This window comes from Acomys minous, assembly GCF_964271855.1.
Source record: "Acomys minous genome assembly, chromosome: 11".
NCBI lineage: Eukaryota > Metazoa > Chordata > Mammalia > Rodentia > Muridae > Acomys > Acomys minous.
The window spans coordinates 70,810,364-70,817,672 of record NC_140492.1 but is presented as its reverse complement, the minus strand read 5'-3'; positions in this window follow the sequence as shown (position 1 = coordinate 70,817,672).

The following is a 7,309-nucleotide window of genomic DNA, read 5'->3' as shown; positions in this document are numbered from 1 at the left end:
ACCCAGGACTACTCTATGGTCTCATTTATTTACTCAAAGAGGCAAAAGCATGATGGAGGAGGAGCCTCTCAGAAACTCTTTTGTTACTGGTGGTGAAGGTCTGGGCTTGGTGTTCCCAGGCTTCAAGAATAAATAAAAGCCTATTCAAAACCATGGTGAAAACGACCCTGAGTCAAAGGAAACCGAGAGAACAAGTCAGGACACACTGCAGAAGAACTGCAAGTCAGGGCACGAGTGAAGATTCTCGAGAGACTTCTGTAGGTTCTGTAGCTTCTGGGATGGGACTCGAGTTTGGTTGCTAAGGGCTGGGTGTACGGTCCTCTGTTTTCTTTCTTTCTTTTGTTTGTTTGGTTTGGTTTGTGGTTTGGTTTTGTTTTTTCAAGACAGGGTTTCTCTGCGTAGCCTTGGCTGTCCTGGACTCCCTTTGTAGACCAGGCTGGCCTCGAACTCACAGAGATCCACCTGCCTCTGCCTCCCCGAGTGCTGGGATTAAAGGCGTGCGTCACCATTGCCCCACCTTGCTTACTGCTCCTTTATTTGCTGCCCAGTGTCATTTTAGCAGGCCAGCTGTGACCTGTTCTGTCTGCTCTGTTCTTGCCTCTTCTCTACCTCTTCTTTTTTTGTTTTCCCCCTCCCCATTCTTTTCCTTTTCCTTTTGTTCTCATGGGTTTTCCAGACACCACAGGCTGTCTTGATTTGCAGGATCTGTGCCTTAGTCTCCAGAGAGTCTGGCTTGTTTTAGGTTGCTTGGCTGCATTGCTTGACCTCTCTTCCCTCATTGTACCTTTAGCCAAACTGTCTCGTCACCACCCAACATGTCCCTACTGTACCCTTCTGTTTACTTTTCCCTCCTCTACTTTTTCTGTATCAACCCAAACCAGTCACTTGTTGGGGATTTGTCTGGTGTGCTTTATATTCAGATGCTGATTTCTGTGCCCCCGAGATCTGGCTGCAGTCCAAAAGTGGGCATTGTCATGATCATTGATCAATGTGTATAAACACATTGCTCCCCAATTATCTCTGATTGGTTAATAAAGAAGCTGAGCAGCAGCCGAGCAGTGGTGGCGCACGCCTTTAATCCCAGCGTTTGGAAGGCAGAGGCAGGTGAGTCTCTGTGAGTTCGAGGCCAGCCTGGGCTACAGAATGAGTTCCAGGACATCCAGAGCTGTTACACAGAGAAACCCTGTCTTTGGCAGGGTGGAGGCGGGGGAGGAAGGAGTTGAACTTCCATTTCCAGTCTTGGTGTCTCAGATAGGGATCACAAAGTAGGGAAAGAACAAAGAAGAAAAGGTGGCGCACATCTTTAATCCCAGCACTCGGGAGGCAGAGGCAGGTAGATTTCTGTGACTTTGAGGCCAGCCTGGTCTACAAAGTGAGTCTAGGACAGCCAAGGCTACACAGAGAAACCCTGCCTCAAAAAGGAAAAGAAGAAGAACAAGAAGAGGAGGAGGAGGAGGAAGAGGAGAAGGAGGGAAGGACAAGGCCATGAGGACTGACCTGATGGAACAGAAGCAAGTAATTTGGGGCATGTGGCTGGGAAGTAGCCAAACTAGCATAGGGGTTAGAACAGATCGATATCTGCCCACTTATGGAGCCTAAAGAGTATTAATACATATACTAGGTCTCTGTCACATTATTTGGGAGCTAGAGTGGGTAAACAGAAAAGTCGTCCCCCTCCCACACACACACACAAAACCTATCTTTTCAAACAGATTTACTTTGCTTATTTTCTTCTCATTCACATGGTGCTATCAGTGTTTCCTTTTTTTCTTTTAGCTTTTTTGTTGTTGTTGTTGTTGGCTCTGATATCTTAACGATTCTACTTTATTAGGGATTCATTAAAGTCATGTACCTACCTTACAACCCGACTACCCTAATTAGGAGGGAAAGGAGATTAAGGGGAACAAAAATGAAACCTCCTGGGTATCAGTTCCGTGGGGCAGTTCCCCTGGCGTATTTCTCAGGAGTCCAATAGGTGATCTCACCTATTCCACAGACGAAGCCGCACTGTCCATTGACCAAACTTGGAGGTCTCCACCAAGATCGCTGCCTCCAATCTTGAAACTCCAGGCACCGAACCTCGGATCTCCCTCTCCCATTCCTTACTTCCCACCTCCTTCCCCCTCCCTATTCCCCCCACACACACACACACACACTGCTTTTTGCAATACAATACCCTGGCAATTCGCAGGCTCCTGTCTTTTGGGCTAATACTTCCTTCCTCTCAGTCTATTCTAAGATCTTTATCAGTTTGTAGAGACGAAGTCTCAGTTTGGTCAAGCATCCCAAGACTGTTTTCACCTTGGGCCAGACTAAGGCAAGATTACATTCTCTTCACAATTTTTGGTTGGTTGGGTTTTGGTTTTGGTTGTGGTTGATGTTATGTTGTTGTTGTTGTTGTTGTTGACAAAGTTTTGTTGTATAGTCCTAGCTGTCCTGGAACTCACTTTGTAGACCATACTGGCCTCCAACTCACAAAGATCTGCCTGCCTCTGTCTCCTGAGTGCTGCGATTAAAAGTGTTTGCCACCACTGCCTGGTTTCTTTTAGCTTTTCTTATTATGTTGTTGTTGTTGTTTGTTTGTTGTTTGTTTATATGGAGGCTGGAGAAATGGCTCATGGGTTAGGAACACTAGCAGCTTTTCTAGAGGACTCCAGTTCAGTTCCCAGCACTCATTCTGGGTAACTCACAATGTAATTCCGAGATCACCCAGATCTCAAGACCCCCAAAATGACCACCAGGACTTGATACCAATGCAACATACACAGGGTCCTGTATTACGGGTTTGAGCCTTGGATCACAATCCTTCCTGACACAGCAGGATAGGAGACTGACCCCGAGCTTCAAGGGCAATGGCTTCATAAAGGGAAGTGGGGGTTGTGGGTCACAAGAAGGTCAACCTTTAGGCAGATTGAGGGGGAGGCTGGATCTTCAGGGAAGTTGTTTTATCTCAGAGGCTCATTGGGAGTTAATTGTATCTAATCGCTCTGGTGGAGTTTCTGGAGACGGCTGGCAGGTCTAGTGTATGGCAGTGCATGGTCATTTCCAGAACACAGGAAGAAGTGAAGTCACCTGGAGAACAAGTTCTCACAGAACATTCACAGATCACGGCATTAGATGCAGACTATACATTACATGTATAATATGGCATTAATTTTGCCCTTACAACAACTGCCTGAAACTCTGGCTCCATGTGATACATGCACACATACACACACATTCAGAGAGAGAGAGAGAGAGAGAGAGAGAGAGAGAGAGAGAGAGAGAGGCAGAGAGGGGGGTGTTGAGACAGGTTTTCTCTCTATAACATCCATGGCTGTCCTGGAACTCACTTTGTAGACCAGACTGGCCTCAAAATCATAGAGATCCACCTGACTCTGCCTCCCAAGTGCTGGGATTAAAGGTGTGTGTCACCCCAGCCTTTTAAAGAATATATATATTCTACCCCCAGCTCCTCCCTTAACCCCCCCCCAACATGATCTGAGAAAAGTGGGATCTTTGAGCATAAGAGGCTTCCTCCCATGCCTCAGGCGAGCACAGCGTGGGGTCTAGGGTCTTTGACAAACTAGTGGCCACAAAAGCAACCCCTGGAGAGTGGCTTACAGACTCCCAGAATGTCTCTTTCGTCTCACAGACTGACAGAATGTCTCTTTTATGGTCAACAGGAGGTGAGTTTAGAAGGTGTTTCCCTTAGGTGAGGATAAGACTGGTATGTATAGGGTCATGTGTAAGGCTAGGACAGGTGTATGTATGTATGTATAGGGTCATGTGTAAGGATAGGACAGGTGTATGTATGTATGTATAGGGTCATGTGTAAGGCTAGGACAGGTGTATATATGTATGTATAGGGTCATGTGTAAGGCTAGGACAGGTGTATGTATGTATGTATAGGGTCATGTGTAAGGCTAGGACAGGTGTATGTATGTATGTATAGGGTCATGTGTAAGGATAGGACACGTGTATGTATGTATGTATAGGGTCATGTGTAAGGATAGGACAGGTGTATGTATGTATGTATAGGGTCATGAGTAAGGCTAGGACAGGTGTATGTATGTATGTATAGGGTCATGTGTAAGGATAGGACAGGTGTATGTATGTATAGGATCATGTGTAAGGATAGGACAGGTGTATGTATGTATGTATAGGGTCATGTGTAAGGATAGGACAGGTGTATGTATGTATGTATAGGGTCATGTGTAAGGATAGGACAGGTGTATGTATGTATAGGATCATGTGTAAGGATAGGACAGGTGTATGTATGTATAGGGTCATCTGTAAGGATAGGACAGGTATATGTATGTATAGGATCATGTGTAAGGATAGGACAGGTGTATGTATGTATGTGTAGGGTCATGTGTAAGGATAGGACACGTGTATGTATGTATGTATAGGGTCATGTGTAAGGATAGGACAGGTGTATGTATGTATGTATGTATAGGGTCATGTGTAAGGATAGGACAGGTATATGTATGTATGTATAGGATCATGTGTAAGGATAGGACAGGTGTATGTATGTATGTGTAGGGTCATGTGTAAGGATAGGACACGTGTATGTATGTATGTATAGGGTCATGTGTAAGGATAGGACAGGTGTATGTATGTATGTATGTATAGGGTCATGTGTAAGGCTAGGACAGGTGTATGTATGTATGTGTAGGGTCATGTGTAAGGATAGGACAGGTGTATGTATGTATGTATAGGGTCATGTGTAAGGATAGGACAGGTGTATGTATGTATGTATAGGGTCATGTGTAAGGATAGGACAGGTGTATGTATGTATGTATAGGGTCATGTGTAAGGATAGGACAGGTGTATGTATGTATAGGGTCATCTGTAAGGATAGGACAGGTATATATATGTATAGGATCATGTGTAAGGATAGGACAGGTGTATGTATGTATGTGTAGGATCATGTGTAAGGATAGGACAGGTGTATGTATGTATGTATAGGATCATGTGTAAGGATAGAACAGGTGTATGTATGTATAGGGTCATGTGTAAGGCTAGGACAGGTGTATGTATGTATAGGGTCATGTGTAAGGCTAGGACAGGTGTATGTATGTATAGGGTCATGTGTAAGGCTAGGACAGGTGTATGTATGTATAGGGTCATGTGTAAGGCTAGGACAGGTGTATGTATGTATAGGGTCATGTGTAAGGATAGGACAGGTGTATGTATGTATAGGGTCATGTGTAAGGCTAGGACAGGTGTATGTATGTATAGGATCATGTGTAAGGATAGGATGGGTGTATGTATGTATGTGTAGGATCATGTGTAAGGATAGGACAGGTGTATGTATGTATAGGATCATGTGTAAGGATAGGACAGGTGTATGTATGTATGTGTAGGGTCATGTGTAAGGATAGGACAGGTGTATGTATGTATGTACAGGGTCATATGCAAGGATAGGACAGGTGTATGTATGTATGTATGTATAGGGTCATGTGTAATGATAGGACAGGTGTATGTATGTATGTATGTATAGGGTCATGTGTAAGGATAGGACAGGTGTATGTATGTATAGGGTCATGTGTAAGGCTAGGACAGGTGTATGTATGTATAGGATCATGTGTAAGGATAGGATGGGTGTATGTATGTATGTGTAGGATCATGTGTAAGGCTAGGACAGGTGTATGTATGTATAGGATCATGTGTAAGGGTAGGACAGGTGTATGTATGTATGTGTAGGGTCATGTGTAAGGATAGGACAGGTGTATGTATGTATGTACAGGGTCATATGCAAGGATAGGACAGGTGTATGTATGTATGTATGTATAGGGTCATGTGTAATGATAGGACAGGTGTATGTATGTATGTATGTATAGGGTCATGTGTAAGGATAGGACAGGTGTATGTTTGTATGTATAGGGTCATGTGTAAGGATAGGACAGGTGTATGTATTTATAGGATCATGTGTAAGGATAGGACAGGTGTATGTATGTATGTATAGGATCATGTGTAAAGATAGGACAGGTGTATGTATGTGTAGGATCATGTGTAAGGATAGGACAGGGGTAGTATGTATGTATAAGATTATATGTACGGATGGCTTAGGTGTGTGTATATATAGGATCATATGTACGGATGGGTTAGGTGTATGTATGTATGTATGTATGTATGTATGTATGTATAGGATCATATGTAAGAGCTTAAGAGAAAAGAAGAAGGCAGAGCAGCTGCTTGCAGGTCCCAGAAAATGACATGCTACCACACTGTAAGCGCAGAGTTGTTTCCTACGACTGTGGCAGAAGTGAGTAAGTGATGATGAGGCGCCTGAGCTTCTGGTCTGAGCAACTAGTTTGTGAATTCTGGATCCCAATTCTACCACATCTAAGTCCCATATAAAGATTGCAAATACTTCAACAGAAAGAATATAACTGATTTCACGCACGCACACGCACTTGCGCACACACACACATACATATGCACACACACACAGGTGGGGGAGGGTAGGGAGGAGCAGCACAAGCCAGGCAGAGCAGTGCATGCCTTTAATCCCAATACATGGGAAGTACAGGCAAGCGGATTTCCGAGACTTTGAGGCTGTCCTGGTCTACATAGTAAGACTCGGTCACGAAAGCAAACAGACCACCATGAACTAGCAACAACAAAACCTTATGGAAATCCACTATTTTGGAAGCTAATTTCAAAATATACTTTTAAAAAGTTTGAGCTGGGGAGGAGGGGGAGAGCTGGAGAGATGGCTCGGTGGTTAAGAGCCCTGTCTGCTCTTCTAAAGGTCCTGAGTTCAATTCCCAGCAACCACATGGTGGCTCACAACCACCTATACTGAAATTTGGTGCCCTCTTTTGACATGCAAGCTCACATGCAGGCTGAACATTGTATAAATAATAGATAATTTTTTTTTTTAAGTTTGAGCTGGGCAGTGATGGCCCACACCTTTAATCCCAGTACTCAGGAGGCAGAAGCAGGCAAATCTCTGTGAGTGTGAGGCCAGGCTGGTCTTCAGAGTAGAGTTCGAGGACAGCCATGGCTACAGAGAGAAACCCTGTCTCAAAAACAAAACAAAACAAACAAAACAAAACAAAACAAACAAACAAACAAACGAAAGAGGGAGCTTGAACACAAGTAATCCCAAAAGACATGTTATTAAATGAAAATCTCAAGGCTATGTGTGGTATACCCCTTTGAGTTATTGGTTAGGGAGCCCTGCCCCATAAAACAATATAATCTATTACCATTGTTCTTGGTCCCACCATAACTATATGGTAAGATTCTATTGTGGTAGGTCAGAGAAACCAAGCTGAAAGTGACCTGGAAACTTCCTTCCTGAAGGCTAGCTTTCATA